Source organism: Lutra lutra, chromosome 5 (assembly GCF_902655055.1).
Source record: "Lutra lutra chromosome 5, mLutLut1.2, whole genome shotgun sequence".
Lineage (NCBI taxonomy): Eukaryota > Metazoa > Chordata > Mammalia > Carnivora > Mustelidae > Lutra > Lutra lutra.
The window spans coordinates 118,203,017-118,221,347 of record NC_062282.1 but is presented as its reverse complement, the minus strand read 5'-3'; the positions used below and the strand labels follow the sequence as shown (position 1 = coordinate 118,221,347).

The following is an 18,331-nucleotide window of genomic DNA, read 5'->3' as shown; positions in this document are numbered from 1 at the left end:
CCATTTATTGTCTGGCTCTTGGTTTCAGCTTAGCTCATGATCTCAAGGTCATGATCTCAGGGTCATTAGATTGAGCCCTGCATGGGGCTCTGTGCTCAGCGTGGAGTCTGCATGAGATTCTCTCTCTTTCCCTCTGCTCCTCCCCCTTCTTATGCACTCTGGTTCTCTCTCTCTCTGTCTCTCTAAAATAAATAAATAATCTTTTAAATAAATAAATACCAATTAAAAAAAAACTTATTTAGCCTGGCACCTAACAGGAGATTGAGTAAAAATCAACTCTTCTTTTAGGATGCATAGGAAAAGAAAGAGTATGACCAACTTCTGGGCATATAAACCATCCCTGATAATTCTATACTCATTTTTTTCCCACATGTCCACCCATATTTGAAGACTATCTAACTAAAATCTTTTCTTCTCCTCTAATTTGAATACAGATCATACAATGATTGTGTAAAATAGTTTTTCTCTATATATTTAGCATTTAATTACATTCCAGTTCATCATTATAGCCTTTCTGTGATGAGGGTACAGTTCCTCTTCATTCTTCTCTCTGCTTATATGGAAGATGTAATTTTCATTGTTGATTTCAATTGAAAGCAGTTGAACTTTGTGGAATTCATTGTTTAGATTGCATTTGTCATTCTCAGAATCATGTAGAAGGAGCTGTTTTTCACATTAATGACACCTGTGCACTAAGTCAGAACTATTAATATGTGATATAAATAGTCCATGCTTTGGTGAGAAGGAGGAAACAAGAAAAGACCATTTCTTCTTAAACTTTAAAAACTGCTCTGAAATTAATCTGGATCACACCTGAGAATTCTGTTAGCTTTTGGCATTTCCATGGGTTTCCAAAGCAGAACAGCTAAATTGTTTAGGTCGTGTGGTTCTATCGTCACCCTGATAACCTGGTTTACAGACAGAAGCTTGAGTCCCTAATGATCACATTTTGATAATGCTCTTACTTAGACACTAAATCATGATCTTTTACACAAAACTAAATATATTCCCCTTAAGGTTAAGACCAATATTCTGCCTGTCCTAATTATAGTATCAGTTATCAAGCTTTAGGTCTTCTGTGACAAACATGCCATTAATGAGGAAACTGCCCTAAAAAAAAAAAAAATAAGAGCTTTGTTTATGGTTGAGGTTCAAAATATTTTTATTGACTTTAGGTATAATCTTTGTTGGTTCTAATTTACCTGGTTCTAATTTAACTATGTAACTAATTAAAGGATGAAGCTAAGAACCAGAAGCAGAAAACAGAAAGAGGGACTGTAATAGGGAACATCCAACTTGATGTTTTGGCAAAAATGTATTTGTTTTTCCATTTACTTATCTATCCACCATTAAAGAAATATTTATTTGGGATCTAATATGTTCTAGACAAGTGCTAACTTTGGTAAAATAAAAATTCAGGAAAACAGACTTTGATCCAAAGGAATTCATCTTTTGGGATACATCAAAGATATAAATTATTATAATATACTCATGTTTGTGAAACTATAGGATCATATTACAAAGCATGGTGATAATGACGTAAGGAAAAAAATATATAGGTCCTATCCATGCCAGACAATCATCTAAGCATTTTATATTTAACCTTTTATGATAACAAGTATGAGGTGAGTACTATAATTATTCCCCTGTTAGAGATTGGAAACTGAAGTATAGAAGGTCACTTGTCCAGTGCCACTCAATGATTCTGGGTCCATCAAGAGGAATAATTTCTCATACAATGATGATTGAACTTTCTCAAAGAAGAAATAGATTAGCTCCTAAGAACAGTCATAAAGGACCCAGCGCACGGCAACTACTGAGCGAAGTAAGTCCTTCTAAAATCACATCTGGTATAAGGATGTTTCTACCCACAATATCTAGAATGTTTTATTCTGATTCTATGTTTCTTATACTCTGTATAAGGCTGCAATTGGCACAAGTCTTAGCATCACATTTCTCTTTACAGATACATGTATGTCACAATTTAATCTTGATTTTAAAAGTCTATTTTTTGAAAAGAGTTTACTTATCAGCCAATAAGCTTCCCCACTTTCCTATCTTAATCAATACTGATTGGTCAGGTATCTGATAGGATATCTATCATCTATCTATCTATCATCTATCTATCTACAGGGACAGAGACAGAGAGACTTACTTATTAGGAGAAACTGGCTACATGACTCTGGAGACTGAGAAGTCTCACAGTCTGCCACCTGCAAGCTGCAAGCCAATAGTATAGTTCCAGTCCAAGCATGAAGGTCTAGTCCAAGGACAGGAGAAGACTGGTGTTCCAGCTCAACAGGCAGGCACAAAGAATGAATTCTCCCTTCCTCTGCCTTTTTGTTATATTCTGGCTTTCAGTAGATTGGCTGATACCCACCCACACTGGGGAAGAACACAAGCTGCTTTGCTCAGACTGTTGATTCAAATGCTAGTGTCTTTGGGCAATGCCCTTGCAAACACATCCAGAAATAATGTTTAATCAAAAATCTGGGCACCCTGTGACCCAGCCAAATTGACACATAAAATTAACCATCCCAAGTACCAATGCATGAACCATCTGATTAGCACCAAGTATCAGGGACCCAAAGTGGGGGAGCACCTTTGCTGCTGGCTGATGTCCTGGTACTTTAGCTGTCAGCCCGCAGACATCTGTCTGGATGGTTCCCATGGCCTGGTGTTAGTTTGCTGATGCTGAAGACTGCTAGATAAACTTATCATTCCAGTCAATCAAGAGAAAAATCATTAAGGAAAATAGTCATTCAGCTGGTTTACGTAGAAGAAAGCTTGTTTTGTAAAGTTAAAATATTACATGATCTATTTTCCACCTAAAGTAGATTCTACCCAACTTTGATGAGAAGGCAGGGAAATGAATTCACTTATCATAGTTGTAGGATTATAAACTGACACAACCTTTTGTGAAGGATATATACATATATTTTGACATGAAAAGTTATAATAGATGTACATGAAGATAAGGGAATAGTTGTTAAGTAAAGATACTTTATTGTAAAGAAAAAATTGGAAAATGTACCTGGTATAGGGGTTTAGCTAGGTAAGTTATGTTATATCCAAACAATGGGATACTATGTAGCCCTTTAAATATCAAATTGTGGCAGATTATTGATTGAAATAAGGAAAAGTTGATACTATATTTAGTATTGTGTGAAAAAACAGCCTAATAATATAACATATTATTAATATATATCAAACAAAATATCTGATATATAATTTTTATAAAGAAAGGTAAGTATATATGTAATGCAGAAATTCTTTTTTCTGCTTGAGCATTCATTGACATGAATTATATAACTGGAAAAAACCAGATGAATGGGTAAAGAAGATGTGATATATATACATATATATACACATGTATATGTGTATGTGTATATATATACATGTATATGTATATATACAATGGAATACTACTCAACCATCAAAAAGAATGAAATCTTGCCATTTGAAATGATGTGGATGGAACTAGAGGGTATTAGGCTAAGAGAAATAAATCATTTAGAGAAAGACAAATACCATGTAGTTTCACTCATAGGTGGAACTTAAGAAACAAAACAGAGAAACATAGGGGAAGGGAAGGCAAAATAAAATAAGATGAAAACAGAGAGAGAGTTTCTTAACCCTAAGAAACAAATTGAGGGTTTTGGGAGGGGAGATGGGTGGGGAGATGGGGTAATTGGGTGATTGGCATTAAGGAGGACACTGGATGTAATGAGCACAGTGTTCTATGCAACTGTTGAATCTCTAGGTACTGAGTACCTAAGTAATGAGAAAGAAATCCAGATAAAACCAAATCAAACAAAATTTCTCACTCTTTATTCATTAAATTACTTATTATTATTGGGTTTTGTAAACCTGGTCCTTCTCATCCAGGTTTGAGCTACTCTTTGCCCACACCATTTATGGGTTCTTTGGCTAATGCCCTGCCTAAAGTCTTTAATAAAGATTAGTAAGGTTGTTTTTACTTGAATTAACTAGTCTACTTTATTATCATCATTTTTGCATATGAGAAAAGGGCTCATAATTAATAAATGGCAGTGCTTTGCATTGACATTAATTTCATTTCAGTCTATTTTAGATCAGAAGTCATTATATGGCAATACTCAGGCTGAGGCTGGGCCACAGTATGGGGCTTAGCTCCCAGAAAGTATCCTGTAACATTTAAAAAGTATGAGATTTTTTTTTGTATAAAAATACAGATATGGGGATTCTTTTGAAAAACAGATATTTGTCACAATGCAGTTTGAGTTCCTGCCCGACAGTGATGAGCTGGAGGGGAGCAGCCCTGGTCCTTTGCAAATGGGCACACTGCTCCAATCGGCCCTGTTTCCCACCACTTCTTACTTCATCTCAAGGATGAAGATCCCGTGATCCCTGGCTCAAATCCCTTGCCTAAATTTGTGGGCATTTTAGTGTGCTATCCCATTTTGAATCATCCTAATTTTCATCATTTTGAAGGATAAGGATGATAGAATTGAGAAATGAGTATTCTGTCTGCTGTCTTAAGTAACATCATCTAGATGGCAACTGGAGAGAGAAAGAAAAAGAGAGACGGAGAGAAAAAGGGAAGGAAGGAAGGAAAGAGTGAGAGAGGAGACAGAGGGAGAAAGAGAGGCAGAGGCGGGAGAAGCACACAAAGAAGGCATTTATCAGAGGAATGCATATAATGTCAAGAAAACTGATATTTGGGAGATTTTTTTTTTTCTGGTTTACAACTTTATCAATGCCCATACCTAATTACTTTATTTGTATTTGAAGAGTTCAATATTTATTCAGTTTGTGCTTTAACATAAATAATTGAGTCTTTTTTCCAATTGCCTCAAGGTATAGAGGCAGAAAAATAATGAAATATTAAAAGAAAACTAGCTTTGCAAATTTATTGAAATCAAAAACAGAAAAACAGATTAGCTGAAAGTCCTACAAGGGACAATGATGCTCCAGCCCATTGGGACATTGAGGAATCAACCAATGTGCCATTAAATAATAAAACCCGTGAGGTGGCGATGCGGGAGAATAAAAGCCTATTAAAGGGCTCCTAAGAGTTAAGGCTCTTGCCAGCAGAGCCATCTGTCAAGAGATTATGGAGAAGGAAATTTCTGCAGGAATTTTCCCTTGGGACCAGATGAAGTGCCAAGAAAAGGTGTGTGGCATCAGGAGTGAAGACAAACTCTGAGAGTCTTCTGCAGCGCTCATCACAGAGAGGGAACCATCAAGCCACTGAATGTCAGGGAAGAGGAAAGGAAGAGCAGACAGGGGAGTCTCTGCATTGTCTTTGGATGGAGAACAAAGGTCATAGGAAAGAGAGTTCGTGAAAACAAATCTCTTTAAGGTAAGTTAAACTTTGTTGCATTGGATTCTGAGAATTTTCTGTAGTTCAAAGACAATGACGTTATTGACTGAATTTCAAGGGTACTAGTAAAATAATGAATATGAAGTTGATGAGTCAAATTGCAGAAAGTAATCAAAAATACTTGAGCCAAAGTGGGAATATAATGTGTTTTTGCTTTATGTTTTTGAAAGCTTGTATCTTTGGAGTTTATGACAATACCCGAGATATTTATTTATAAGAAACCCTAATACACTGTTTTTACTTATTTCTTCTAAATAAATGCTGGGTAAAAAGTAATCAAGATGGGCTCATGAGTATTTGCCTCTAGAGAATTAAGTTCATGCCATGCTGTGAAATAATTAAAAACCACACAACCGTGAAAGTTATAAGAGCTAATAATAAGGGCAAATATTTCATGAAGTTCCTAGAATCATGTCAGGAAAAGATACTTTAATTTATAAGATCTAAATAGATATGAGTTAATTCCCTGAACTATGTTCCTATATATGTTCTACTTTGTGTTTTTTTTTAATAATACTTATTCCTCATATCCTTTGTGATTGGCTTATTTTCCTCCCCCTTTTAAAAGATTAAAATGTTGATCATAAAGGTAGAATAAAAATATCACAGATTTTTAAAAAACTACAGATTTATTTAGACTACAAGATAAATGTTACACGTTTTTTCCTTTCTTTTTTTTTTTTTAAGTCAGAAAGACAGTTGGCTCTTTAAATGTCAGGAAAATAAACATATAAGAGGTATATTTTATCCTAATTTAGCAAATGTTTTTAAACCTGTAATACTGATAAGAAATTGTTAATCAGAAATAAGGATTAAACACAGTTTAATTCAATTTTATTTTGTCCTGACCAAAACAGAGACATTTTGTTTAACCCATTGGTTACTTAGAGAAATGGAGATGAGCAGACATACATATAAATTCTAAACAGGGGCAAGAAATAATTTTATCCTGGGAAAGAATACAAAGTCAAATAAAACAGAGTTAGTTCTGAGTGATCACAGCAATCCAGTGTTCATGTTGGCACTGTGCCCATATCAGATTATTGTGTCTATAAATGGAAAGAAATTACCTTGTGAATTTAAGTTAAATTATTCTATGAATTCAATTATAGTGGACAATTAAGTTCAATAACCCTGGCTTTTGAGTTTTCCTTCCTCTCCTACACCAAAACAAAATGAAACAAAATAAAAAAAATCAGTTTTGCCTGAATTATCAGGATATCATTTAAATTCTTTTTATTTCATCATTTCATTTATTCTTCCACTCACTCATTCATTCAACCAATATTTAGCAAGCACTGTTTAGCTGGAAGGTATTATTGGGCTAGCCATGAAATAATGAACGTACAGAGTCCCTGCTCTCAAAGGGCTTACAGTTCCTTACATGGCACATAACTTCTACTTTCCACTTCAAAATAAGTTGAAAGACAAATATTATTTCGCCAACAAGAATTTAAGGTTAACAGAAGTCAAGTGATAGCAATAGGAAGCGTCTATGTTCATATTCTAGTTCAGGACTTTTAGTACATTGACTGTATTTGTACTTTAGTATCGGAAAAAATTGTTTCAATTAGCAAGGGCCAAGATGAGCATCATTTACTCTGCTCCTGTGTTTTCATGAAATATGGTGTGTGGCTCTTTAAAAAAACAAGGAATAGATTAATTTTATGTGCAGAAAAGAACAAAGAATTTCTATGCCACAAAATGTAGACTCAAATTCTACTAAAGATCTAGAAATGCTGCATTTTGTTTGTGATCAAAGACTTATCCCTGAATATAAGGATACTTCTCTAAACATTTGAAATTGGAAATATGATTCTTACCTGCTATATCCATTATTGTTTCTAAGATTGATGGGGACCTGTGTATTTCTAACATTTTTGGAATTATTACAATGGTTGGTCCTGAACAAAAGTGATACTTGAGTTTTTGAGTTATGGAGATCCTCTCTGGGATCTCTGCCAGAAATAATGAAGTTCTTGCTTGGATGAATGGGTCTGGAAACTGTCACTTCAAATGAGATGTGCTTATTATAGAGCACAATCATCCTATCTTTTCAAAATAATAAAATACTAAGTTCAATAGTCAATATTTTGATAATGTAACGTATGTACAAAAGTACAAATAAAACGTTCTTGTCATAGAGAATGGGTTAGTCAGAAGGGAACAGGTTGGAATTAAAAACCCATACAACTATGAGGAATAAAATCTGGAGCATTAGGATAATAGTTCAGCAGTCTGTGAACAAAGAGCAACGGATTACTCTTGACTTTTTTTTTTTTCTTTCAGATAAAATCAGTTAGGTTTCCAGTTAAGAGTTTGATGTGTTTAATCTTCATGTATTGGTCACAAAACATGTTCTTTTTTACAAGATTTTATTTTTATTTATTTATTTGAGAGAGAGAAAGAGTGAGAGAGAGAGAGAGAGAGAGAGCATGAGAGGGGAAAGGTCAGAGGGAGAAGCAAGCTCCCCACTGAGCAGGGAGCCTGATTCCAGACTCCATCCTGGGACTCCAGGATCATGACCTGAGCCGAAGACAGTCGTTTAACCAACTGAGCCACCCAGGCGCCCCACAAAACATGTACTTATACTATATAATTTTGAATGTTTCCCCTCTTTGTCTCTTGAGTACATGGACTCAGAGAACACATCATTTTTGAGGCTTCCTGATTATTAAGAGTCATGGCCACAGCCTCCTGCCTGCCTACCTACCACCTGAGTGCTTTGTATCCAGAGAAGTGATAGAAACCCAAACTTGGTAATGCGACTACTCCTTACATTCCATAAATCACTTGCAGCAGTGTGGGGTTGTAGTTAAGCAATGGGTCCTAATACCAAAACTCCTTGGTTTCATTCTTAACTTTGCTAAATACTACCTTGTGAGGGCAAGTCTCTTACCCGCTTTCCTTAGCTATAAAGTGGGTATAGTAATGGCACTATTATTAGTGTGTGGATCGAATAAGATAAAGCGCACATGGTACTTATGAGACTGTAGACCCTCGATATATTAATGATGGTGATGGTGATGGTGATGATGATGATGATGACACATGTTTGAAGAAATTCAGACTTTTCCTGAAGAAATTCAGGCCTTTTCTGAATTCTTGCATCGCCTTTAACTTGGTCCAGTTTGGGATGTCTTTATTGCGTGCCACCCAAGCCACCAAAGACAGCTTTCAGAAAGTGTGAATCTGATTTTGTTACTTTCCCAAAGTGGAGCTCCATTACCTTTGGCTGAAGACCCACACCCCTACCACAGACCACAAGGCTCCTTTCTCACCCTCCTGGCAGTTTTTCACGCCTCTGGGCCTTGGCACACTTTGGTTCCTCGGCCTAAAACCCTTCCTCTTTCCCCCCACCTGGCTCATTCAAACTTAACCTTCAACACTCAGCTCCAAGCTGTCAGGAAGACTTTTCTGACCCCACCTTCTCCCCCCTTTCTGTGTACTCAGGACTGTGCATAGGTCTGTCTGGGCTCTAGTTTTCCAGTCTGTCAGCTTGTCACGTCCTTCAAAAGACTGTGAACTCTTTGAAAACAGGGTCTATATCTTTTATCATTAACCCAGAACTTAGTACAATTTCTGTCACGTAGAAGGTGCATAATAAATGTTAGAAGGTTGTGTGAACATTCTAGGGGGCAGGCATGGAGCCGTGATTCTTCTCTTACCACTGTGTTTGTCTCCCCTGTACGGATGTCATGCAGAGGGACTGACATAAACACACGGATCCATGCAAGGTAAGGCAAGAAGGGACATTCTTGTTTTATCCTTTATAATGCGGAGCCGGAATAAAAGAACCAGCTCTAGTGCTTTTAATTTTAAATGTAATTTTTAAAAACTCCTCATTGGCAGTAAAGAATGGATTCTTTTTATTTAAATTTTTTTTTCTTTTCTTTTTTTAATCAAACTAGGTGGCCTGAGGTATTACCAAAGTGGTGCTAAGGAACTTCTGGGTCTTTGCTGTTTGCTCCTCTCTTAGAGGAGTTATGTTGGAACCTTATTTGGAAGTCAAGATTGTAATGATTGCTAGAATGGTTGTATCAGGCTGGATGTAAAGCTGTGGTCTTAGAAAATAAGGTTAATACCGAAAAAATATTTTATTAGGCAATCCGTGCTGCCATCAATGAGTTCACGGTGTTTATGGAAATAATGAAGCTGTGTTATGAGACTCCTCTTAAAATTCTCACTTCACCTTGACATTTTGCATATAGGAATTGGGAGTTAATGTGGTTTGCATATTTTGAATAAGCAAATGTGGATGACTGAGGTGTGATCCCCTTTGCAATATTAGTAAGCTTCTTCTAGAAGCTCCAATTTTGAATTTCCTGCACTTTGAAAAAAAACCTGTTTTCAACTACAGCGAGAGCCTATCTCCCCAGGTTCTTTCCTGACCTCTCCTCTGGCGCTTGTTAGGGGATCTGCTCCAGCTCAGGCACCTAGAGCAGCAGAAGAGGGCAAACATCTCAGTATAGGCCTGAGCTCACTGTGTACTGCTCTTTCCGCTGCTAGCTGCAGAACGTTGGCCCCGGCTTTCTTGCCACCCATGTGGACATGACCCTGCTTAGAGCCTAATTTTTTAGGTTCTCTACGCTCAGTACAGTATAGTGAACCAAGTCTGAGCACCAGTTAATTGTATGGGTCTTGTTCTAGCACTACATGTGTGAGGCAGCTGTGCGATCTCCAGGGGTTTTCTTTGTGGGTCCTTTATTTACTATGAAAAACCACTGTGTCACAAGCTGGTTTGGGATGAAAATATCACAACCCCAAACTAAATTGCTATGCCCACGGGTTATGTCAGAATAATCATGAATTAGAATAAAGCTATCCTACTTTCTGATGGAAGTATTAGCTTTCCTTATGTCCTTTAATCTTTATGATTTACTCCAACAGGTACCAAGAATTGTTGTTTTTCTTTTCACACTTTGAATACCATTTATTTTCAAGATGTGATTTTTTTTAGAGCAGTTGTAGGTTTACAGCATAATCGAGAGGAAGGTATGGACATCTCCCATGTCCCTTGCCCCTACACGTGTGCCGTCCCTCCATCATCGGCAGCTCCCACCAGAGTAGTCATTGGTTACAACCAATGAATCCACATGAACACATCATGATTACCCAAAGTCCTTATTTTACATCAGAGTTCCCTCTAGTTATTATACATAATATGGGTTTGGACAAATGTATAATGACATGTATCATATAGAGTGGTTTCACTGCCCTAAAGATTCCAGCTCCATTTGTTTACCCTCCCCCCACCGAGCCCCTGAAAACCTGTGATCTTTCTAATGTCTCCATTGTATTCCCTTTTGTAGAATATCTGTATTTGTAGAGTTGGAATCATACAGTATGCAACCTTTCCAGATTGGCTTCTTTCACTTAGTAATATGCATCTAAGTTTCCTCTATGTCTTTTCATGGTTTGAGAGCTCACTTCTTTTTCTTTTTTAATTATTTGTATTAACATATAATGTATTATTTGCCCTAGGGGTACAGGTCTGTGAATCGCCAGGTTTACACACTTCACAGCACTCACCATAGTACATACCCTCCCCAATGTCCATAGCCCAACCACCCTCTCCCTTCCCCCTCGCCCCAGCAACCCTCAGTTTGTATTGTGAGATTAAGAGTCTCTTATGGTTTGTCTCCCTCCCCATCCCATCTTGCTTCATTTTTTTCTTCCCTACCCCCTAAACCCTGTACCCTGCCTCTGTAATTCCTCATATCAGAGAGATCATATGATAATTGTCTTTCTCTGATTGACTTATTTCATTCAGCTTAATACCATCTATTCCATCCACTTCTTTGCAAATGGCAAGATTTCATTTCTTTTGATGGCTGCATAGTATTTCATTGTATATGTATACCACTTCTTCTTTATCCATTCATCTGTTGATGAACATCTAGGTTCTTTCCACAGTTTGGCTATTGTGGACTTTGCTGCTATAACTATTCAGGTGCACCTGCCTCTTTGGATCATTACATTTGTATCTTTAGGGTGAATACCCAGTAGTGTGATTGCTGGGTCGTAGGGTAGCTCTATTTTCAACTTTTTGAGGAACCTCCATGCTGTTTTCCAGTTAATTGTATGAATGCACCAGCTTGCATTCCCACCAACAGTGTAAGAGGGTTCCCCTTTCTCCACATCCTGGTCAACATCCGTCATTTCCTGACTTGTTAACTTTAGCCATTCTGACTGGTGTGAGGGGGTATCTCATTGTGGTTTTGATTTGTGTTTCCCTGATGCTGAGTGATGTTGGGCGCTTTTTCATGTGTCTGTTGGCCGTCTGGATGTCTTCTTTGCAGAAGTTTCTGTTCATGTCTTCTGCCCATTTCTTAATTGTTGAATTTGATGGTTGAATTTGAGGGTTGAATTTGATAAGTTCTTTATAGATTTTGGATACTAGCCCTTTACCTGAGAAGTCATTTGCAAATATCTGCTCCCATTCTGTCTCAGTTGTCTTTTGGCTTTGTTGACTGTTTCCTTTGCTGTGTAAAAGCTTTTGATCTTGATGAAGTTCCAATAGTTCATTTTTGCTCTTGCTTCCCTTGCCTTTGACGATGTTTCTAGGAAGAAATTGCTGCATCTGAGGTCGAAGAGGTTGCTGCCTCTGTTCTCAAGGATTTTGATGGATTCCTGTCTCACATTGGGGTCTTTGATCCATGTTGAGTCTATTTTTGTGTGTGGTGTAAGGAAATGGTCCAGTTTCATTTTTCTGCATGTGGCTGTCCAATTTTCCCAACACCATTTATTGAAGAGACTGTCTTTTTTCCATTGGATATTCTTTCCTGCTTTGTCAAAAATTAGTTGACCATAAAGTTGAAGGTCCATTTCTGGGCTCTCTCTTCTGTTCCATTGATCTTTGTGTCTGTTTTTGTGCCAGTACCATGCTGTCTTGATGATTGCAGCTTTGTAATAGAGCTTGAAGTCTGGAATTGTGATGCCACCAACTTTGGCTTTCTTTTTCAGCATTCCTCTAGCTATTCAAGGTCTTTTCTGGTTCCATATAAATTTTAGGATTATTTGTTCCATTTCTTTGAAATAAATGGATGGTATTTTTGATAGGGATTGAATTAGATGTATAGATAGCTTAAGGTAGCATAGACATTTTCACAATATTTGTCCTTCCAATCCATGAACATGGAAAGTTTTTCCATTTCTTAGTGTCTTCCTCAATTTCTTTCATGAGTACTTTATAGTGTTCTGACTACAGGTTCTTTGCCTCCTTGGTTAGGTTTATTCCTAGGTATCTTGGTTTTGGTTCAATTGTAAATGGGATTGACTCCTTAATTTCTCTTTGTTCTGTTTGGCTGTTGGTGTATAGAGATGCAACTGATTTCTGTGCATTGATTTAATATCCCAACACTTTATTGAATTCCCGTATGAGTTCTAGCGTTTTAGAGTGGAGTCTTTGGGGTTTTCCACATTAAGTATCTTATCATCTGCAAAGAGTGAGAGTTTGACTTCTTCTTTGCCAATTCGGATGCCTTTAATTTCTTTTTGTTGTCTGATTGCTGAGGCTAGGACTTCTAGTACTATGTTGAATAGCAGTGGTAATAATGGACATCCCTGCCGTGTTCCTGACCTTAGGGGGAAAACTCTGAGTTTTTCCCCATTGAGAATGGTATTAGCTGTGAGTTTTTCATAGATGGCTTTGATGGTATTGAGGTATGCACCCTCTATCTCTACACTTTGAAGAGTTTTGGTCATGAAAGGATGCTGTACTTTGTCAAATGTTTTTTTTTAGCATCTATTGAGCATATCATATGGTTCTTGTTCTTTCTTTTATTAGTGTATTGTATCACACTGATTGATTCTTGGATGTTGAACCAACCTTGCAGCCCAGGAATAAATCCCACTTGGTCGTGGTGAATAATCCTTTTAATGTACTGTTGGATCCTCTGGTTAGTTTTTTGGTGAGAATTTTCGCATCTGTGTTCATTAAGATATTGGTCTGTAATTCTTCTTTTTGATGGGGTCTTTGATGGGGTCTTTTTTGGGATCAAGGTAATGCTGGCCTCATAAAATGGGTTTGGAAGTTTTCCTTCCATTTCTATTTTTTGGAACAGTTTCAGGAGAATAGGTATTAATTCTTCCTTAAATGTTTGGTAGAATTCTCCTGGGCTCTTGTTTTTTGGGAAATTTTTGATGACTGCTTCAATATCCTTACTGGTTATGGTTTTCTATTTCTTCCTGGTTCAGTTTTGGTAGTTTTGGTAGTTTATATGTCTCTAGGAATGCATCCATTTCTTCCAGATTGTCAAATTTGCTGGTGTATAGTTGCTCATATTATGTTCTTATAATTGTTTGTATTCTTTTGGTGTTGGTTGTGATCTCTCCTCTTTCATTCATGATTTTATTAATTTGGGTCCTTTCTCTTTTCTTTTTGATAAGTCTGGCCAGGGGTTTATCAATCTTATTAATTCTTTCAAAGAACGAGCTCCTGGTTTCGTTGATTTGTTCTACTGTTATTTTGGTTTCTATTTCATTGATTTCTGCTCTGATCTTTATGATTTCTCTTCTCCAGCTGGGTTTAGGCTTTCTTTTCTGTTCTTTCTCCAGCTCCATTAGGTGTAGGGTTAAGTTATGTACTTGAGACCTTTCTTGTTTCTTGAGAAAGGCTTGTATCACTATATACTTTCCTCTCAGGACTGCCTTTTACTGTGTCCCACAGATTTTGAACAGATGTGTTTTCATTTTCATTTGTTTCTGTGACTTTTTAAAATTCTTTTTTAATTTCCTGGTTGACCCATTCATTCTTTAGTAGGATGCTCTTTAGCTTCCATGTATTTGAGTTTTTTCCAACCTTCCTCTTGTGATTGAGTTCTAGCTTCATTGTGGTCTGAAATGTTCCCAGAATGATTCCAAACTTTGGTACCGATTGAGACCTACTTTTGTGACCTAGGATGTGACCTATTCTGGAAAATGTTCCATGTGCACTAGAGAATGTGTATTCTATTGCTTTGAGATGGAGTGTTCTGAATATATTTGTGATGTCCATCTGGTGCAGTGTGTCATTTATTTCCTTTTGATCTTTTGCTTGGATGATTTGTCCATCCAAGGACTGTTTTTTATTTTTATTTTTAACAGTATTGAATGAAGGTCTACTATGTACTAATATTTTTTAAAGGATTTTTAAAAGAAGATTTTATTTATTTATTTGACAAATCGAAAGAGAAAGCACAAGCAGTGTGAGTGGCAGGCAGAGGGAGAGGGAGAAGGAGACTCCCTCTTGAACAGGGAGACGATGTGGGCATCCCTGGACTCTGGGATCATGACCTGAGCTGAAGGCAGCTGCTTAACTGAGCCACCCACACCCAAGCACCCCTCTATGGACTAATATTTTGAATTCAGAATATACTCATTGGGTAAATGAATCTACATAGTGAATTCCCTGATTGCTTCTTTATTTTTTCAAGACCTGGCATAATTTTTGGACATAGTAGATACTTAATCTTTATGAATACTTCAATAAACTAAACAGAATTTGACTACATGGTAGGTGTAGGCAACTTGGAGAATCTGTTTAGATTCTATTTCATCTTTAAGAAGAAGAATGAACTGGCATCAGAAAATAAGTGACAGACCATCCTCTGACCATTCAGTTTCTCGGAGATATTTCAATAAGAAAACAGTCACTAGAAGGAGCCTCTAGGCCCCACTCTGGGAAATCCCACACTGTCACTTTTTGAAGACTGCCTCTAAGTCATATTGAGATTAACTCACTGGTTTTTTTTTCCCCCAGGGAAAAATTAACCAAATTTTCATTCGAAGTTATGTTTTCTATTATATGAAAAGCGATTGTCAATGAGACACTCAAGGTCAGGGTTGATATCTGGCTTTATCTTCCTTTAAAAATGAATTTAATGACTTCATTAAAATCTAGGGATATATAAAAGGCAGCAATGCTATCACTCAGTTAACAGAGATTTACTTATCAGAATTTCAAACAAGAAATTCATCAAGCCACAAATTCTTTCCAAAGAACAGAACTGTCCTGTATTCAAAGAACATGAGGCCCATATCTCTTGTCATGCCCTTGATGACAATTCTGTAAATGTATTCTAGTATATGGCTAAAAGAAGGCTGCTTTCTTTCTCATTTAGCTCAAGGTATAGGAATTGACCAAGAGAAGACAGACTTAAGGATTTTCTCTTCTTTAGAGAGAGCCAGTATGCTCAGAGCATCCTGGCATGTCTATTCTGAATCAGGTTTCCATATTCCCAAGTTAACCTATCTAGATGTCCTTAAGGCTGTTTATCCTTCTAGGTGTCCTTATGGCTGAGAACTGGCCTTTGAGTAGAGTCAGCTCCCACAGTGACTCAAGACCCAAGGCAATTCAAGAGAAAAAAAACAGAGACAAGTACAAGGAGACAGTAACTAATAATTTGATAGATAGCCACTGACAAAAAAAGAACACAAACACACACACACATGCAGAGACAATGCACACACACCACTTATGAAGAGATTAAGACATACTATGGCAGGGATTTTTTTTTCACCTTTAATAAAGAGCTAAGGTCTTTATTATTATTATTTTTTATTTTTTAAAATTGTTTAGATATTTATTGTTTTTTTTTTTTAAATTTACTTTAATTTTTGTTCAGTGTTCTAAAATTCATTGTTTTTGCACCACACCCAGTGCCATGCAATGCGTGCCTTCCATAATACCCACTACCAGGCTCACCCAACCCTCCAACCCTCTCCCCTCCAATACCCTCAGTTTGTTTCTCAGAGTCCACAGTCTCTCATGGTTTGTCTCCCCCTCCAATTTCCCCCAAGTCACTTCTCTTCTTCATCTCCCAATGTCCTCTGTGTTATTCCTTATGCTCCACAAGTAAGTGAAACCATATGATAATTGACTCTCTCTGCTTGACTTATTTCACTCAGCATAATCTCTTCCAGTCCCGTCCATGCTGATACAAAAGTTGGATATTCATCCATTCTGATGGAGGCATAAAACTCCATTGTATACATGCACCATATCTTCTTTATCCATTTGTCTGTTGAAGGGCATCTTGGCTTTTTCCACAGTTTGGCGACTATGGCCATTGCTGCTATGAACATAGGGGTACAGATGGCCCTTCTTTTCACTACATACGTATCTTTGGGGTAAATAGCCAGTAGTGCAATTGCAGGGTCATAGGGTAGCTCTATTTTTAATTTCTTAAGGAATCTCCACACTATTTCCAAAGTGGCTACACAACTTGCATTCCCACCAACAGTGTAAGAAGGTTCCCTTTCTTCCTCATCCTCTCCAACACTTGTTGTTTACTGTCTTGTTGATTTTGGCCATTCTAACTGGTGTTAGGTGGTATCTCAATGTGGTTTTGATTTGAATCTCCCTGATGGCTAATGATGATGAACATTTTTTCATGTGTCTGTTAGCTATTTGTATGTCTTTTTTTGGAGAAGTGTCTGTTCATGTCTTCTACCCATTTTTTGACATTATTATTATTTGTTTTGTGTGTGTTGAGTTTGAGTTCTTTATAGATCTTGGATAGCCCTTTGTCTGTAGTGTCATTTGCGAATATCTTCTCCCATTCTGTGGGTTGCCTCTTTGTTTGTTGACTGTTTTCTTTGCTGTGCAGAAGCTTTTGATCTTGATGAAGTCCCAAAAATTCATTTTCACTTTTGTTTCCTTTGCCTTGGGAGACATGTCTTGAAAGAATTTGCTGTGGCCGATGTCAAAGAGGTTACTGCCTATGCTCTCCTCTAGGATTTTGATAGATTCCTGCCTCATGTTGAGGTCTTTTATCCATTTTGAGTTTATCTTTGTGTATGGTGTAAGAGAATGGTCAAGTTTCATTCTTCTATACATAGCTGTCCAATTTTCCCAGCACCATTTATTGAAGAGACTGTCTTTTTTCCACTGTATAGTTTTTCCTGTTTTGTTGAAGATTATTTGACCATAGAGTTGAGAGTCCAGATATGGGCTCTCTATTTGTTCCACTGGTCTATGTTTCTGTTTTTGTGTCAGTACCATGCTGTCTTGGTGATCACAGCTTTGTAGTAAAGCTTGAAATCAGGCAACAGGATGCCACCAGTTTTGTTTTTCTTTTTCAACATTTCCTTAGCAATTTGGGGTCTCTTCTGGTTCCATACAAATTTCAGGATTGTTTGTTTCAGCTCTTTGAAAAATGCCGGTGGAATTTTGATCAGGATGGTATTGAAAGTATAGATTGTTCTATGCAGTAAACACATTTTAACAATGTTTATTCTCCTGATCCGTGAGCGTGGAATGCTCTTCCATCTTTTTGTGTCTTCTTCAATTTCTTTCATGAGTGTTCTGTAGTTCCTTGAGTACAGGTCCTTTACCTCTTTGGTTAGGTTTATTCCCAGGTATCTTATGGTTCTTGGTGCTATAATAAATGGATTTGATTCTCTAATTTCCTTGTCTATATTTTCATTGCTAGTGTTTAAGAAAGGAACTGATTTTTGTACATTGATTTTGTATCCTGCCACATTACTGAATTGCTGTAGGAATTCTAGTAGTTTGGGGGTGGAGTCTTTTAGGTTTTCCATATAAAATATCATGTCATCTGTGAAGAGAGAGAGAGTTTGACTTCTTCTTTGCCAGTTTGAACACATTTTATTTCTTTTTGTCTGATTGCTGTTGCTAGGACTTCTAGTAGTATGTTGAACAAGAGTGGTGAGAGTGGGCATCCTTGTCGTGTTCCTGATCTCAAAGGGAAGGCTGTCAGCTTTTCCCTGTTGAGGATGATATTTGTTGTGGGATTTTCATAGATAGATTCTGTGAAGTTGAGGAATGTTCCCTTTATCCCCATACTTTGAAGCTTTTTAATCAGGAATGGATGCTGTATCTCGTCAAATACTTTCTCTGCATCAACTGAGAGGACCATAGGGTCTTTAAAGAAAAATGGCATGATTCGAGTAAAACTATTTTGATTGAAAGAATCTATAGTTCTGTCAAGTTGGCCTTCTTTTTGACATACTTGTCTTTAC

General features: G+C 37.1%; 1 long non-coding RNA gene across 1 annotated transcript in view; it reads left to right on the top strand.

Moving 5' to 3' along the window:
- The first annotated feature begins 1,661 nt into the window (after nt 1–1,661).
- Nucleotides 1,662–18,331, top strand: part of LOC125100317 (uncharacterized) — a 57,210-nt gene continuing 40,540 nt past the window's right edge. The window contains exons 1-2 of the long non-coding RNA XR_007127498.1: nt 1,662–1,825; nt 5,118–5,344. This is a non-coding gene — a long non-coding RNA (uncharacterized LOC125100317). The remainder of the gene's footprint in view (nt 1,826–5,117; nt 5,345–18,331) is intronic.